The sequence below is a fragment of the Pezoporus occidentalis genome, unplaced genomic scaffold, assembly GCF_034315485.1.
Source record: "Pezoporus occidentalis ecotype Australia unplaced genomic scaffold, CSIRO_AGI_Poc_V1 ctg2, whole genome shotgun sequence".
NCBI classification, from domain to species: domain Eukaryota; kingdom Metazoa; phylum Chordata; class Aves; order Psittaciformes; family Psittacidae; genus Pezoporus; species Pezoporus occidentalis.
The window spans coordinates 11,072,294-11,091,349 of NW_026913855.1; the positions used below are offsets into that span (position 1 = coordinate 11,072,294).

The window sequence follows — 19,056 nt, forward strand, 5'->3', positions numbered from 1 at the left end:
ATTGATTGTTGTGATAGTATCATCTCTTCTAACTATTGTTTTTTTAATTTGTGAAAGCATGCTAACTTTTCCCTTCTGCTGTGGTGTGGTTTCTCTGTCGTCTTTTCTGCTCTTAGGTATTGATGGACAGTGTTGTGCACAGTAGTGTAGAGTAGGACCTTTAAAATAAGGACTATAAATCAAGAAAACTTGTGGACTTCAGTCGGAAATGTAACAAACTATAATTTAACAATGTTCTATAGGGAGTAAGACTTCCATAGTATGAAAAGAGGAGGCCTTGAATAACTCTGCTTTAAAAAAAAAAAAAAAAAGTATTTATTTGATTGTCCTGTAGCAAAGAATATTTTTAAGCAGGAGGAGAAATTCATGTGTTTCAGATTCAGCTGTGCTCCTAAATTATTTGTGCATTTTGGAAAATTCTGCCTCAGAGTTTAGAGAGAAGAAAAAAAAAGGGGGGGGAACAAACTCCTCTGTCAGTTGTTTTTTTTTTGTGAGTTACCCCATCTCTTTCCAGTCTGAATTGCAGAATGTTATGTATTGTTTAAAGTTGGACTGTAGAAATAGTAATAATAGGGGATCAAACCCCCTAACCAGTAGTGGGTTTTCTGTTGTAATACAGAAATAGTAGGGGAATACCTGTTTTAGCACCGCTCCTGTATTTTTGCTGGTTCATGATCTGTCATGCTGCAGGCATTGAACTGAGAGAAACACTGAATTCTGTTTTCCTGTTGTCCTCAGTTCTGATCTTCTAATTTCCTGTGGCCATGTGGAATACCAGAGGACTTCATGGCCATCATGCTGCCTGCTACATATGTATCATGTTAAGCAGCTGGACAGTTCAGCAGTGATGGATAACTTCTGGATCAGTGACACACGATGTTGATATATAACATAGTGATTGTGAGAGATGTTGATAATGGGCATATTTCAAAGTGGACTCCAAAATGCCTGAAATAAAAATGCTATAAGACCCCAAAATTGAAAGGGTAATTTTGTGTTACAGCAATAGGCAGAAGAGAGAGAAGTAATAGGGGATTAAAGTTACAAATAACACTTAAAAGTTTGGTGTGTAATAGTCACATTAAATGTGAATGATGCTTCTAACCTTAATGCTGTTGAAATTCAAGGTATTTTCAAGACAAGAATTCAACAAGAAATGAATGTATTTTTGCTATGTGATTGTTATACTAAAATCTTACTAAGAAACCTAATCATGAGAGTGGGATGGACAGGGTTAATCAAGTGTTCCTGTCCATGACCTCATTAATTCAGAAAGGCTTTTTTTGCTGCACTTACTACTAAATTTTATCTAATTTAGTCTTAAATAAATTCCTCTTTTGTGTGGAAAAAAGTATTTTACTTTATATTGTTTCTTGCTGTTGTATTCTGATGCTCAGCCTATGCCACCCTCTTCCCTAAGTTCATCCTGCTCATTTATTTAAGCCCCTGAGAGTCACTTTGTGTAATTCCTCTGTCTCCTCTGTGATTTGTGCTATGATATTTCTCAATAGCTGTCATCCAACTAGCCTTATTTAGTTATTTTGATTTTTTTTTTTTTGCTTCGTTTTTTAATAGATGTTGAAATTTTTAGCTTAAAAAGTAAACATAGCTGTAAAACGTGGAGTGATACTGTGTTTAAGAGCAACTAAGAATCTCTTTGTAGCCACTCCTGTATCTTCATTGCTGACTTGTGTTTTCCCATTTGCCCGGTTGGTTACAAATGGTACTGCCAACCTTTCTAGTTCGAGGATGATTGCATCCAAGATGTCTTGCTAGAGCAAAGTTCTTTCTTCTCTTGAATGTACCTTTTTGTCATGTGTGAATGTATATGTATAAAAGCATGCACACAGTGATTTTGTAGTGGTAAAGGTCATGCTGTTCACCCCATATTCTCCATGCTGCAGCAGTGGGGATTCATGCATAGCTAACACAGTGCTGTGGGTTCTTTTTCAGGTTACCCAGTCCCATATCCCAGGTTTGAGAAATCAGAAGCAGCCTGCTGTTTGAGTGCATTTCAGTTCCTCTCCTGCTCCCTGCATTATGGACATGGGCCCTCATGTCAAACAATACTAGGGGCTAGCTCCACTCAAGTCATGGGTTATTGCTTACATCCTTCCCTGCAAATCCACTTCACTAAGCAATTTTTTATAGATTCTTGTTGTGTAATTGTCTTCTGGAAGCAATTCCTAGGACAAGGTATCAATGGAAGTAGGACATTGGTATAATGTAGAGTGGAGCTGATGTAAGTAAACGTTATCTGAGGTGAAATAAAAGTGGAAGGCACTTTGTATAAGATGCTGACAAGGACTTATTGGAGAAGGTTGTGACTTCTGAGCATGAGATGTGTGGAAAACACTAATATTTATTTTTTTTTAAAAAGGAAAGGTTAAGCAAAACTGTGATTTACAATGGATGTGTAAAACAGCAAGGATTAAGTGGATTGTAAGTTTAGTTTTCTGAATGTGTGATGAGTGGAGGGGGAATATGATTTTTCCACTTGTAATGCATTTTCATTTTTTAGATTGCTGTGCATCCATGTGATACTTGGTTCTAGTAGCTTGGACTTTGGTCCAGAAAAAAAATCCAACAATTTAAATATGAAGCTGAAGCAAAGAAACCTAAAGAGAGTACTTCTGGAGAGGAACGGAAACTATGGGGCAATGTTTCATTTAAATGAGGAAAACAACATACCCATACTAGCGAATAGTAGAAATGGAAGAGTTTAACGTAACTTAATTTTGCATGATCCTTGACATGTTTGAGCTTTCATCTTGTATCACTATCAGTTTTATGTATCCAGAGCTCTGGCCAGCATTCACAATAATGCATTAGGGACGTATTACTAAATATATCATGCTTCTGGTGCATTCGTAAGATCAGATGAATTGTCAGTATTTCCTTACGTGCCTTCACACTTCTAGACAGAACTTTCTTTCTATTTTTGTTTAAGTTTTTTATATCTGGAGTGACTGTGCCAAAATTTGTCTTTCAGCCAGTCCCTGAAGAGAAGAAACAAAGCAGTGACTAAAGCTAATGGGCAAAGGAAGCTGAGCTGAGGGAGGATTGCCTCTGCTTGTGGGTAAGTAATTATAAATAAATGTGGTTTTCTAAATCTTTGACACCAGCACTGTCAGGTAGCCTTTCAGCTAGTAACACATTTTCAGTCTTTCTCCATTTTAATTAATCATAGAATCATAGAATAGAATCATAGAATCGTTAGGGTTGGAAAGGACCTTAAGATCATCTAGTTCCAGCCACCCTGCCGTGGGCAGGGACACCTTGCGCTAAATCATATCACCCAAGGCCTCGTCCAGCCTGGTCTTGAACACTGCCAGGGATGGAGCATTCACAACCTCCCTGGGCAACCTATTCCAGTGCCTCACCACCCTAACAGGGAAGAATTTCCTCCTTATATCCAACCTAAACTTCCCCTGTTTAAGTTTGAACCTGTTACCCCTTGTCCTATCACTACAGTCCCTAATGAAGAGTCCCTCCCCAGCATCCCTATAGGCCCCCTTCAGATACTGGAAGGCTGCTATGAGGTCTCCACACAGCCTTCTCTTGTCCAGGCTGAACAGCCCCAACTTCCTCAGCTTATCTTCATACAGGAGGTGCTCCAGTCCCCTGATCATCCTTGTGGCCCTCCTCTGGACTTGTTCCAACAGTTCCATGTCCTTTTGATGTTGAGGACACCAGAACTGCACCCAATACTCCAGGTGAGGTCTCACAAGAGCAGAGTAGAGGGGCAGGATCACCTCCTTCAACCTGCTGGTCACGCTCCTTTTGATGCAGCCCAGGATACGGTTGGCTTTCTGGGCTGCCAGAGCACACTGCCAGCTCATGTTCAATAATAAAACCAAATCTTCCTTCATCTTCACCAATTTTGAGACAGGTATACTATGTATGCTCGCTATATAACTTTGCTTTCCATATAGAATTCATGCATTTTCTTACTCCTAATACAAAGAAAATAACGAGACCTGAGATATAAAGATAGGTAGATAATACTAGGTTGTTAGGTAGAAGTCTTCTGAAGTGCAAATCCAGAAGGACAAATTCTATTATCTTTAAACCGGGGAAGTTTAGATTGGATATAAGGAATAAGTTCTTTAAGGGTAGTGAGGCACTGGAATGGGGTACCTGAGGAAGTTGTGAATGCTCCATCTCTGGCGGTGTTCAAGGCCAGGTTGGACAGAGGTGACATGGTTTAGCGGGAGGTGTCCCTGCCCATGGCAGGCGGGTTGGAACTAGATGATCTTAAGGTCCTTTCCAACCCTAACTATTCTGTGATTCTACACTGATATATATATTTTTTTAAATATAATCCCTTTGAAATCTGTCCCAACTGCCTAAACAATAAATTGCTGTTCAGTGTAAAAACAGGTGGCAGAATTAGGTCCTCCTTACTTTACAGACTACTTATAACTGATGCAAGGTAGAATCCAGGATAGGATGCTCTGATGAATGGACAGTGAGCTCTTGGGAGAGGCAATAGGTACAGCCTTACAGATCCATCTGTTAACCTTTCAATCTGTCAAGTTCCTGACCTCATAGCAGAATAAGCTAAAGGTAATGTCTCTTCATGAAGTTTTGTATCTTATCTCAAATGGGGGTTGAGGATGGATTTAGGTGGGGATACAGACCTATGAAGTTGAACTGCCACTTCACCTATAGGAATAGATTTAACATCCTGCAGAAAAGCAGGAAAGTGAAATGAGGGAAGAAACAGTTTGAAGTACTGTTCTGGGAAAATAAACGGGAGTTCATCTGTTTGGAGTGCTGAATTAAGTATCTCCTTGTTCTAAAATTTCTGTGATTAGCTTTTTCAGGTATGCTTTGTAGCCTAGGATCAGTTTTGCTTTTTTTGTTTTCTGTTTTGGGGGACTTTTTTTTTTTTTGCCCCATGCACTACGCGTGTTTTATTTCCTTCATTTTTTTTTTTTCTGCAGGTGATTTTAATAATTGAATAATTTTTGCCTTTTTTTGGAAATGATTCTTGATGAAGTATGTGTGCTGCATCTAAAATGGAGAAAAACAGATAAACAGAGCAGATTATCAGGGTCCTCATGGAGATTTCGTGGTGCTTCTAAATTTTTTTAGCATGATTTCAAGATTGATTTGACTTTCAACACAGTGTTCAAGATCTTCATTGACAGTGTTCTTACTTCTGAGAGTATCAGCATAATCTTTTCATTGTCTTGTTTATTTTGGCTGTAAACATAGCTTTTTTAATTTATTTTTTTAGCTTTGATTTTATTATACTTATTACTTTCAGGGTGAAAAATTGCATTGGAGAGATAATAGTCTAAAATAAACAAATATGGTATTGTACATGTAAATGTATGAAATACTGAAGAGGTAATTAAATATCAGATCTGTGTAGGGTTGTTGAAGTTAGAAAAGCTACTTGCTTTTTATGTTGGCACACTAGCTTTGTGAACTTTCATGGAAGAAAGTTGTTCTAAACAGATAGAGATGTTACTTGATAAAGGTAAACAGAAGAAAGATGGTAGGAGTTTCAGTCTTTTTCTGACACCTCTTTCTTTTTTGGCTTTCTTTTCTGCCCTCTCCCTTCCTGCACAGGCTGTGGTTCTTATTCTCTACCCCTCCACTCCCAATATATGTTAAGACGATGATGCCATTTTTTTCAGTTTTCTTGTGGTAGGTTATATTCTTAATGTAATATTCGTTCTACAGACAATAAACTATGCTGGATAGGTAAAGACTTGAACTAAGTACGTGGGAAAACCATGCTTATACTAGTTTCTTTTACTGGGTTCCCAGTGCTGTTTTCTTACATAACTTTTTTATAAACACTGTTTCAGAGGTATTGCAGGTTCTACCAAATCCTATTTCCTCACCTGATACTAGGAGTTCATTTGATCCCAGTGTCCCTTACTGCTGTCATTCCAGACCTTGAGTGACAGAGTCTGCTGGGCCTGTTGTGGAACTTTCAGCATGTTGCAAAGTGCAATTCTACAAATTATTTTAAAGAGAAAAAAAAAAAAGGCAACGATTATGTCTTTGATTCTTTTAGTATATAATTAACATGGCATTAACTGAAGTTTTTGTCATATGTGGCCTTGAGCTATAACACCTTATTCGTCGTTAATAATAAAGATTTGATTCTTCATGCTATCGTCTTTTTTTTTTTTCCCTAACTTGTATAGCTTCTTCCAGCCTGTCAATGTGCGTATCTTGGCTCAAAATGCAAGATGAGGGGATGTTGCCTTTGTTGTCTAAAGGCTGGATGGAGAAATGCTCCTGTGTTCCATAGTTTGAAATGTGTGTATCCTGAGCTCTGTTAAAGCTTTCTTTCACTGAGGCTTGCTCTGAGGGAAGTGTGGCTTTAAAGTATATGGCTTTCTCAAGGCCTTTCAGACAAAGGTTTTCTTCTGTTCTTTGTTCCGTACTTTATCTGGAGTAAGTATATTAGCATTAACAAGCCTTATAGGAGATGTTACCTGGTAACATTAAACAAAAAAGCATGAAGATGCTTGGGAGCCTGTTATCCTACAAGCCATGGACCAAAATATATTGTATTTTCTAGCATTAATGATGAAGAAAGAAGTTAGTGAAAATAGTCTTGTTCTTTTCACTCTAACACTCTCAAACTTTTTTATCATGTGATAGTAGGACTTGAAAGAGACACAATTTAAACCTGTATTTTAAAGTCATAATCTCCTTGCTTTGCTTGCTACAGAATATCTTGGAACTAGCTCTTTTTTAACAAGCTGTAGATGTCAGCACCTCTTGAACACTGTAAAGCTTGAGGTGTTCAGACGTATGCCATAAACTAACACAAAACATGCACAGTTGTATCAGGAAGTTAGAACAGGATTAAGAAAATCCATTACAAAATCTGACTTGTATTTATCTGAATAGGCAGAACTTTAAATTGAGAGATTTTATTATAAAAATTCTCATTAATATTTCTCAGGAGCATTGTCTATAATTCAGTATTACTTGTTGCAGTTGAAGTATTTTTAAGGAAAAAGACTGCTTTCTTACCCTTAGGCTTTAAACATAACGCATTTCTTTAGTTACAGAAAATGATTCATAATATAAGTAGAATATTTGCAAATAAGGTTTCTATCTTGGTTAGACATGTAAGTTCCTAACTATAGAATATGGAAAGTAAAATTTTCAAGCTTACTAATGGAGGTTGGCAAGACAGTTAATTCTTGTGAGTCTTCTTAAGTACACTTGCTCTTAAAAGAGCAAAGTAAGTCTTTAATCTTGAAGCCCAGCAGCGTGTTGGAAGATGGATGAGGCAGCATACAGGCTTGATAAAGTCATGTGGAATTAGGAAGAAATACAGGTAATTTTAGTACTGGAATTAAGGAAATAACACCAAAGTACTTACAAAATAAATATGTATATATAGTAAATGTTTGCTAAAAAGAACAGGGTAAAGAAAATCAAACTGCACATGTTTAGCAGGGAAATTTTACTTCAGTTTTGTTTTACCTCCTGAACTTTGTGTTACTGTGAGACCAACTGTATTGAGACAGACACTGTGATTGTGTGAGACCTGCTGGCAGAGCTGTCTGTATTGTTTGCAGATCCTGCTGTTCATGTGCATCGGGCACTTTGTGTAGGTTAAATTGGTTGGAATGAACTGTGTCATTTAGAAACTCATGTAGTGGGTTGTATCTTTTCTTTTTACAGCGTGCCAGTCAATACTGCAGCCTGTGTAGGCAAACTGCTTTTCCCTATACTTTTTATTTTGCCCCGTTTTATTTGTATTTGTAATCCATGTGATTCAGCATCAAATGTAAATGATGATAAAGAGTTTCTAAACAGATTCTGTTTGCTTTAAAATAATATATATTTGAAATTCTAACCTTAGACTTTGGGTTAATAGCTCTTGAGAGATGAAGGGCTCTTCTGCTTCTAAACCCCATTAACAGTAAGGGAACACAACAGCCTAAATCACTAGCACATAAATGGAAGAATAAAAAAATCTGGTCATGAATTTCTATTTTACTCAGTCAACAGAAAAGAGCTTCAGTGACTGGGAATCATACGAAATCAATAAAAGTTTTTGCATTACGTAAAAAGATTGTTGGGGTAAATCGAGTTTACTTCCTAATACAACTTGTAGGTTCCATTTACATGTTTCAGAGATAATAGGCCCTTACTAGAAGAGTGAGCCAACAGCAATGTTTTAAGGTGGAAGAAAAGTGGGTTTTGTTTGGTTGTTTTTTTTTCCTCAAGAGTGGTATTATGGCCTGGGTAACCCATAGGATTCCTATTGTAGGAATCAGTTTTTACTTATTGTATCTTAAACTAGAATGGTGCTCATTTTCCTGCAGCTATATCTGTACTCAGTGAAGAGCAGAGTATGGAATCATTTCTTACATGTCTGGACCCAGTCAAATAAAGCCTGCTAGCATCATTTTTAATTTGATACCTAAAAGTGGCTCTGTAGAAGTCTTCTCTGACAAAGCAAAGCAGAAGGAAGATGTTAGGAATTTCAGTCATCATTTTCTGACACCTCTCACTTTAGTTTTGGACAGGGTTGAGTGAGAAGTGCAAAGCAGACTGGGAGATCATTTCATATTCAAATTCTGAATTTCAGGGCTCCATGAGGGATGCTTTTCTACTGCATGGGAATAAAATCCTGCTGCTCCGACTGCCTGATCACAGTGTTCCCAGTGGTATGGCACAGCTGTCCAGGGCTTCTGAGTAGCTACAGCAAAGGAGACCTGGTGTGGTAATAAAAGTTGTAGTACAGATATTCCCTTTCCATCATTTTTTAATGTGGTTCTCTAACATGAAATAGAAGGAGGTGCTAAAAGTAGACCTCTTTGGTTATACCTACAAAACATTTTAAACTTGGTTGTGATGTGTTTGATCAAAGAAAATGCTTTTCCAACATGAAATGCTTGAAATCAGTCTCGAAGGAGCAATGATGTAAGGTGGCCAACTAGGCGGCATTGCATGCACAAGTTTAATTGAAACTATGTCTAAACACCATTTTTCATGTAAACTTCTGTCCCTGGATAGAGGAGATGTGAAGTTTTAGTCATAGAACCTATTTCTTCAGTCAAATGCCAACAACTTAAGTTTTCAGTCTTGATTCTTGAACAGAAAAGATTATTTTTGGTCTGCTATGCAATGCTAATTGGATCTGAGACATTATATAATGGCTAATAGCAGCAATGCATATTTTGGATTCCCAAATAAAGACATTACAGCAACTCATGTCCAGCTCTGCTTTAAACAAATGAGAGCCTTTAGGCTGCTCTGAATGGACATCGCTGAAACCCTGACTACAAAGAGACACAACTAAGCATCTGTGCAGCACTGAGAGCCCAGTTTTGAGGTGCTGAAATTAAATTCTCATTTTTGATACAAGCATTTAGTGAAAAATAGAATGTGAAAAAGCATTGTTATCAAGAATTGAATAAGGATATTCAGATAGGTTTCAGAAATGTAATGTCCAGTTTACTGAAGTTGTTCAAAAATAACAATGCCTTTGAAATCTAATTAAAAATAGTTATTTGATCTTAACATTCATTCTTCACTTCTTTGACTTTAGATGACTTTAGATTATCTTTCTGTTAGTGTTAGGAAGCGTTATAAATTTAGTGCTCTATTTCCAGTACATTGGACTGACATTTTCCATGCTCAGATTTGGCAATATATTGCTGCAGTGGTGAACAATGCGGCACATACATGTACAGTGAGGATAAACATGTTTGTGAAAGAAATAGTTGAAATCTCTTGAAGCTGTTTGTTTAACAATAATAGTAGTATGTTTTCCTTCAAAACCTGGAATAGCCTCTAACATATCTGTATAGAAAAGATTGCCTAATTGTATGTAATGTAGTCAACTGTCAATAATTAATTTAAAATTCAAATGTGAGGGGAGATACACAGTCTGTAGACTCGTATGGAGTTCTCTTCACATTCACACTGTTGGAGTCCTTTTGATAAAGAAGAAAGAGGATGGAGTAGCAGCTAGCTGTCTGGAACTGATCCACAGCTCATTGAATTAAATGGGATATTTTTTCATTAACTTTGATCATCCTTGAATTGAACCTGTGTGCATATGATTTAATTAGTAGCAAGCTTGGGAAATGCTGGTATGTTGGCTTTTCTAGTGTCTTACCTCCTGAGATGATAATTACATAAACCAATATATTTGTGTATCTATTATATGGCAAGTTCAGAAGTAGCCACAGTTGGCTTTACTAGTGCTGGACCTTCATTTGAAAGGTAGACATTTTACTGCTAAACCTCTTCTTCTTTCTTTCTAAATATAACATCCTATATGATCATCTTATATTACATGTGAAACAGATCTTTTTCTATGCCACCGCAAATACTTTTATGCTGAAAAATAGAGCAGACTAACTATAGAATCATAGAATAGTTAGGGTTGGAATGTCTGCATTTTAACCATATAAAAAAAAAGTCCCTTACGCATTTAGTGTTAAAATGCAAACTTAGATAGGTTGTCTTTACCTGGGAGTGAAAAGGAGGTTCTCCAATGTCAAATGTTTAGTTGTCCAATGAAGTATATTTTCATCATGGGTCATGTTGGAGGTATATCTGGTAATACCACTACTTTGGTTTTGGTGCATTTGTTTGTTTTTTGATTTTGTAAAGCAGTGTAGCTTTATATTGGGAAATGCCTTTACATTTTATGTGAGTTTGAGGGGCAACCAGAGGAAACCTCTCTGCATAAAGACAAATTTGCAGCAGGTCTGTAGGCAAAGCCATTGCACAGTTATGATTCAGAATGGATAAATGCTCCTGTGAGCATTTGAAGCATTCCCTCAACCAAATTTCTATCGCATAAATCCATTCTATGTTGTACCTTATTAGGTGAGCTGCCCAAATGCCTCATCTGTGACAATTCATGAAATTAAGATACTATTTGGGGTGAGGGAAGAAGGGTGGTAGGAGCTGGCTGTGGGTATTGGCAATAGGTGCAGAGATTCCATGTAGATGTGCCCTGTATTTGCTTTGCAAATATTGTCAGATCCTACTGTGAGTTGGAATTATTTAGTCTATGAGTTTGTGAAAGCTACCAGGCTTCTTATGTGTTAGTAGCATATATAGGAATAATAGGTATAATTACCAAGATAGGAAGTGGGGTGTTAGCTAATAAGCCTGTCTCAATTTAGCAGTTGTGTAACTAGCCATAAATCTATTACTTGTGTTTGCTTATGCTTTTGATAGTTTGCATCCAATTTTTATCACAATAAATAGGGATTCATGTAGCAGCCTTCCAATATCTGAAGGGGGCCTACAAGGATGCTGGAGAGTGGCTCTTAATCAGGGACTGTAGCAATAGGACGAGACGTAACAGGTTCCAACTTGTCCTGGGTTCAGCAGTAGCAGTCATTTTTCTCCTTCTTAGTAGCTGCTGCAGTGCTGTGTTTTTGACTTTCAGCCTGAGAACAGCGCTGATAACACTGATGTTTTTGGTTGTTGCTAAGTCATGTTTACTCTGACCAAGGATTTTCTGAGCCTCATGCTCTGCCAGGGAGGAGGGGAAGCCGGGAGGAAGCAGAGACAGGACACCTGACCCAAACTGACCAAAGAGGTATTCCATACCACAGCACGTCATGCCCACTATATAAACTGGGGGCAGTTACCCAGAAGTGTTAGATCACTGCTCCATCAGGCTGGGTATCAGTTAGTGGGTGGTGAGCGGTTGTATTCTCTTCCCTTATCATTATTGGTGGCAGCAGCAGTGGTTTGTGTTATACCTTAGTTAATGGACTGTTCTTATCTCAACCCATGGGAGTTACATTCTTTCGATTCTCCTCCCCATCCGTCCAGTAGTGGGGGGGAGGAAGAGGGGGGAGTGAGAGAGCGACTGTGTGATTCTGAGTTGCCGTCTGGGCTTAAACCACGACACAACTTAAACAGAGGAAGTCCAGGTTAGATATAAGGAAGAAGTTCTTTACTGTGAGGGTGGTGAGGCTCTGGAACAGGTTGCCCAAAGAAGTGGTAAATGCGCCATCCCTGGTGGTGTTTAAGGCTAGACAGTGCCTTGGGTGGCATGGTCTAGGCCAGGGTGTCCCTGCCTATGGCATGGAACTAGATGATCCTAAGGTCCTTTCCATCCCTAACTATTCTATGATTCTGTTCTTTAAGATATCAGTTGCATACCGGTCAATGAAAACTAACCTAAAAAAGAAATGAAGGGCTGTGTCAAAAACCAAGAAGAAGCTGAGGCTTTAGGTGGTATTTACTGCTTTACAAGAAAAAAGTTCTATAGCACAGAACATATGCTACTTCTGAGGCAGAGATTACCTTCTTAAATAAGCATGACATATGCTTAGATCATGCTAATGTGTGATTGTGTATCATCTACAGTGATTCTGGGTGACATGTATTACAGGAATACCACTGTATGCTTTAGGGAGTGATCCAGACCTCAGAAAAGGAATGGAGTAGGTGAGCTAAGCAGTTTGTGGGTTTGGTTTTTTTTTGTCTCTAGCTGCTGATTGATGAACTTATATTGCTACTTCTGCACTTGCATTTGAGAAGAGACATAGGTAAGCAAATGATTTTTTCACTTGGCTTTTATTTCTCAAAAATGTAATACCTGCTTTTAGAAGGAGAACTGTATTTTTAAGGTGCAAATCTGAGAAACAGGATAAATGTGTAAGTGGTCTACTTACTTGGTGTCAATTGGGAATAAAAGCAGAAAAATATTGTTTAATATATTTAATGTCTTGTGAAGCAAGATACAATATCTTGCTTGTTATATATCTTGAAACAACATAGGTAAATGATCAGGGTATTATTGTAACGGTCGGGAAAGCTCCTGCTGTGTCACACACCTGCTGTTCGATGAATTTCACAAGACTTTTCAAGGATATAATTAGAGAATAGTTATCTCACCTCTACTGATTAGCAATTGGGATTTGGCTTCTTGTGTTTGAATATGTCTGTTCATCAGTTTTGGCTCTGATGTAACCCATTGCCTCTGTGTAGTCTGTTTCAAAAAATTTTCATTGCTGCCATACCTCCCAACACTTTTGAAAAAGGAGACCTTCAGAAAGCAGTGACTGTCTTCTGCTCAGGAACCCCACAAAGAAACATGCGTTTGTGTTGCACAGCTCCTCCGTGCACATATGGTTTGACTCTGCAGTCTCTCTAGTAATCCCTGTCCATTCTACGGTGAAGTGCAGTGGCAGCTTGTTTCAGATTCTGAATGTTAAGTGTTCACACTTAAATGAGTTGCAGCTTGGGGAAAGCCCAGAGTATCCTGAATGAATGTTATGAAAGAAATTAAATGGATGTACATACATGTTATCTGTCCCTGGAGTGACAGTTTGCTAGTGTATTCTTTAGTAACAACCTTTATCAGTAAGAATAATCTAAAGTTGTATCAGTTCTGAGAACCAGAGTGCTACTTTCACTTAAGCTGTTGCTGTGCGCTAGCTTTGCCATCACTTCTTGAAAATGCTGTTGTGTAGAATTTAATATTTATTCTTCAGAATTCCATTTTTTAATCATAGATTCCTAAAGAAATGATGGTTGTGAGATGGTATTTGTACATCAGCTGTAAGTCCTCTTTTTTCCACTTCAGTCAAATTTCACAGGAGATGTCCATATCACTGGAGACAGTAAGTTACAGGTGGTGTGTGAGAATAAAGGGCTTAATAAAGAAGGGAGACTCTGTTAATGCTTCAGCTAAAGCAGAATGAATTTGTCCCTTACCACTGAATCTGCAAACAAACTTTGCCTCCAGACACAGAGGAAATAATGTTTTGCTGGTTCTGCTGCTTGCAAAAAAAGCTTACTGTAAACTCCGTACCCAGAGGATGAATAATGTTCCATTGGCTGACAAATCTAACAGAAATGGAAAAGAGATTAGTCCTATTTGCAGTATTTTAAAAGAACTAAGAGTGGATGCTTTATGAAAAAAAAAGTGCGTTTGCTGTCTTTCAGACTATTTTAAAAGAATAGTGTGTCTATAGGAGAGGGCTTGAGACAGAAGATGCTATTCTTCCCAGTCTTGGAGATCATTAGCAAATGTTGGAATTTCACAGAAATGATAATCAACTGGAAATGTAAGCTGTTAGATTGCTGCAAAGGGAGAAGGCTACTTAGACAATAAACCTTACAGTAACATGTCTACTTCTTTAAAGCTGTCAGTGTGTTGCCATCCTCTGGAAAAGTGTACAATAGCTTGTCATAAATATATCAACTTTCCTGCTCAAATGAACATCTCCACTGGTGATGTATGAGATCTTAAATGAATTATTTTTATATAAAAGCAGTTCTCATTTCGTGGTTTTAACCCCTCCTTGCCACAACTAAATTCTGAAGTAGAAATATTCTAGATGTTTGAAATATACATCCAAAACTAAGACAAATCATTTTACAAACAGAGATCTGAGAAATAAATTAATCTTTGACTTTTGAACTTTTTTTTTTTTTTTTTTAATTCTGGTTGTTTGCTTTGCTATAGAAATCACAGAAATCTTTGAGCCTATTTTGTTTTTTCTCATTGCTGTGGATAAGTAGCTTTGCAGGAGAATTCTGTTGCCTTCTGTTGTTAGAGTTGCAATGTCCATCAGTATACTGTGTTAGTAGCTAGATGCAGAAAGAAAAGGTAAGGGCATTTGTGCACTTCAGGTCAGGCAAGATTATTGTGCACTTCAGGTCAGGCATAGACAAGATGGATAGTAAACAGGGTTTCTAAGACTTATCAAAGGCATGTATAAATATGAGATTTCTCTTTCTGTGAATTGCTGAGATGCTTGTGCACCTTTGAATCCTTTCCAAGTGTAGGAAACATGTATAGTCTCTGCCTATTAACCATTTTTGAAAGTATGAGGTCGTTCAACTGTAGGTTTGATTCTGTGTGTTAGTAAGCAAATATATCCTGTGTGTGTCTCTGTATGAAGAACTCACAGGGGAGAGCATTAAGTTCAAATTAGCTATAATTAGGTTGCCCAGAGAGACTGTGGAAGCTCTATTCCTGGGGACATTTAACCAAACTAGACAAGTCTCTGAGCGAACTGCTTTGAACAGGGTGTTGGACTAGACCACCTCCAGTGGTCTCTTTCGAAAAGAATAAAAAATTATTCTACTGTTCTGTAATTCTGTGAATTACAGAAGTAAGGTTTGTATTTGCTTCTAAAGGAGGCTGGTCCTGGGATTATTGTTATCTTTAGCAGATGTTAAATCATGTCATCCCTAAGGTCAGCTCTATGACTGTCCATCTCTTGCTGCCATTAGGCTTTGCTGTCCTTGTGGGCAGTTTTGCTCCTCAGGAGACTGTGTCCATCATGAGAAGTTAGAAAGTGGGAGACAGACCTTCACCATAACTGATGCATGAATTCTGTGGACGACTTAGAGCTGAGATTTTAAATAAAGGTATGCATGTTGTAAGCAACTGGGATGTGGAGGAGAATTCCATTTGCAAAATAATTGGGCTCTTTGTACCTGGATCATGCTGTCCTGGAGCTCAGACTTCTTTCTGGAGTGGGCTAAATTGGAATGACTGAACCCAGAGATAAGGCTCATATATCCCAAAAGTAAGGTTCCACACAAACTCTTTTCCTTTCACTGCTCATTCATTTTGCTTTGTAGTTTTGGAAGGGTGTTTAAACTCCATTTCTCTAATCTTTCACTTGTACTGAGAATGGTGCTTCTTTGTGGTACTTATGACCAATGAGAGAAAGCCACCGTAACAGCAGTACCAAATTACCTGTTTTTAGAATTGAACTATCCATTTTTCCCATTCCAGGATAAATTCTTCAGTTACCAGACATGGTGATGGAATGCAACTCTTGCTCAATTTTCTGTATCCCTTTCCTATTGTTTCAATTAAAGTTTTTTTGAGCAGGCAATAACCCAGTGTGCTCTTGAACAATTAGTACAGTGGGCTATCTGATGCCAATTTATTTGCTTGAGCACCACAGTACATGGGGAAAATCCTCTATGCAACATGAAGTGGTTTGGCAAAGGAGGTTGTACTTTTCCGGTTCCTATTCCACATTCTACATGTGCATACACGCAGAAATACACACCCCCCCTCACTGTAACCAAGCAGCCTGCTTTTTGGCGATCATGCCTCAGGTGTTCATGGTCAAGCCAGAACCTGGATTTACATGACCTTATTCAGTTACTGGAAATATTCAGAGTAATTTGATTTAGAAGAGAATACCAGTGATTTCAAATTGAGTTGCTTTCCATTGCTTGAAATACGAGGTGTTCTATAAAAAATAAGATGACAAGCTAGTAGTATTTTTAGAGGCTGTCTTTCAAGATACTGGTCTGCCAAGCGTATATTAGGTAATATATTTACATCATGAAACGGTGTCTTATTATACATCACTCTTAAAATGTAATATCCCAAGATTTGCTGCTGTCAAACTGTACCCATTCAGAGCATCACTGATGTGATGAGATCTTTATATAATATCCAGATGTGAGTACAAAATTCATAGAAACCGTAGTTATATTTCCTACTGATGGTTGCTAATAGAGGTTCCCTTCTGATGGCCTGTCCAGCACCTTTCGATATATATGACCTGTGATTTGCATTTGGAACTGGGCTCTCTAGCTTTTACCCTCATTGAAAGCCAGAGCATAAACAGAGGGAAATGTAAAGCATTCCTTCTGTAGAAAACTGTTCACGGTAGTTCTTGAGGGTTCTCTGTTGATCCTGAACTGAAATCCTAGGTACAAATAAACTACACCTTGGGGAATAAATGCACACAAAGCCACTGATGACTGCTATGTAATGCAGGTAATCTTTTTGTCTTCATCGTCATCATTTCTTCTTATATAAGGTAATAAATAATATGAACAATTTAAAAAGCTGATTCTTGAGTACTTAGGGATAAAGGCTCCTGTGGACTGACTGATGTGTCTAAGATGGCTCTCTGCTATTGCTTAGTAGCAATAGCATAAAATCCCCTAAAACTCCCTTTCTTGGCTTCTCTAGGTAATAGAAAAAAGATATTGTTAGATTCATTTCCTACCTTTACTCTCTTTCGATTGCAAGAAAAAAAAATGCTCTATTTTCGATGAAATGTCAAGTGCTCCAAGATGAGATTAACTCAGCAGAGGAATGCAAAACCATTACTACAGTAAGCAACTTTATCCAGGTTACTTAGTTGCTGAAAATAATTAAGGATGTCTGGGTAGCTGAAAACTTTCATCTGTTGTGCACCAGAAGGAGCATCTGGTTTGTTTTGCTTGTTTGTTTGCTTTGCTTTTAGATGTTTCCTCATTTTCCAAGCCAGCCAGGAAAAATTATTTAAACAAAACTCCCCCTAGCACACTACAGTAAGGACAAATAATTGGATTTATACACAGATCAGCTTAAAAAACATGCACACCCCCCTCACGCTCTCCCCCTGATTCGGCTGACAGAAGTTGTTTCCTGCTATAGGAGGACAGAGAACACAGATATCTGTCTTGATAGTAGGCTGGCTGGACTTTGCCAGTACTAGGACTGTTGTCCTAGAAAGACACTGATGTTCCTGCGGTAGATTGTCAGCTGAAATAACCTGGTGCTAGCATCAGCAAAGATTTCATGCATTTAATTTGTTATTCCAGTGTGGCTAAAATAGTTCTATTGCTCCCAGAGGTATGAGAAGACTTCAACAATGCCTTTTAAAAGGCACTTCAAGGCCTTTTAAAAATTATGTGGCTGTGGTCACTAGCTGCCTCTGTTCATTCTTGTGTCATGGGCAAGATCTGTGTGCCACAGCAATGTACGTTACTCATAGCATATTGAAACATAGATGCTTAAAAATAAGATGCAGTAAACTAAAGGAGGAAATAGAAGGAATATTTTGCTACTAACATTGGATGATTAATATTATAGGACCTTTAGATTTTCTCCTGATGCATTTTTAGAATAGAAGTTAAAAATTAAGGACGTCTGTTTTGCATTCAAGTTGTCAGTGATGTAGCCTTTGCTTCAACAGCTTCATAAAAATATTTATTTTAAAAAGTCCCAGATGGTTTTGTTGGGCTAATAAAGGGATGTCATGTGAATAATGCTGTAGTTAAAATCCTGTAGCCCAGCCTCCGGAGTTTATTTGCTTTGGTGTAAAGCTTTGTTCATTTGAATTTAAACAGTCTTTTGTTTGGCATTGTACCTGAGAGTTCTCACTCTTAACTTACATTACTTCAAAAAGTGTGAGCAAGTTCATGAATGAACCAAATCATGCTAGTTGGTTTTTATTACTTGACTGTTGGTTCATGCTAATGCAGGGAATACAAACCAGTGGGAATAATGTGCATGGCTACAGTCAAGAGCCAGGTTTTGCAGATGCTACTTGGTAAAGGTGCTTGAAACTTTAGGAACCAAGTGTCTTGCTTAAGTCCCAGGAACAGTTGGTAACACTTCTTGTAGCTTTTGTTGAGATACAGTATTTTGAAGACAATCAAATTTAAAGGAATTTATACAATCAAAATAACTTTAACTTTGAAAAAAATGAATTTCCTGAGTATTGTGTTGAACAGAGAAATAAGCTTTCAGCAGCGCATAGCTTTTCTGTGTTGCCGGTAGTGTAGAATCTATTTGCTTCATTTTGGTATGGATGGTTCTTAAAACCGCTGTTTGGAAGGTTCTAAATATCTGTTACAGGAATTAAGAAGAAACTTTGTGGAAGAATTAAGAAGAAAGCCTGTGTGGATACAGGCTTGCCCACATTTTGTGATTTGTATCTCCTCAAAAGTGCTTTTTGTTCTGCTCTCCTTTCTCTTCGTACAGGTTTATATAAGCATATTTTAAGTTTAATTCTTGCCATATAAAAGGTGAAATCTAGCATGAAACATTTATGTGCAAGTAGTATGATAACTTTGTATTTGCAAAGATGGTGGTGAACACATAAAGGCCTGTCCTGTTCTGGATAACTTTGTGTGAATACGGACAGATTTATGTGATTGAATTGCTTTTATTGAGGTGGTAGAGTTGATGATGTTAAACAGAATAGGGTTTTTTTTTCAGCTGTACACGTCACTTATGAAAAATAAATATACCTCTGATTCAAAAGGTCAACTTTGAAATATCTTAGTCTTAGCAAATTTGAATTTCTCTTCTAAACTTAT

General features: G+C 37.7%; 1 protein-coding gene across 12 annotated transcripts in view; it reads left to right on the plus strand.

The window, feature by feature from the left end:
• Window positions 1–19,056, plus strand: part of FARS2 (phenylalanyl-tRNA synthetase 2, mitochondrial) — a 245,622-nt gene that overhangs the window by 3,082 nt on the left and 223,484 nt on the right. For 8 of the 12 annotated variants that reach the window (XM_062617818.1, XM_062617811.1, XM_062617823.1 and 5 more), the window contains exon 2: window positions 2,993–3,079. The gene's annotated coding sequence lies outside the window, so the exon portion shown is untranslated. Of the gene's footprint in view, window positions 1–759; window positions 867–2,423; window positions 2,443–2,992; window positions 3,080–12,466; window positions 12,525–19,056 lie in introns of those variants that run through there. The other 4 variants (XM_062617816.1, XM_062617817.1, XM_062617814.1 and 1 more) reach the window with 3 other exon arrangements.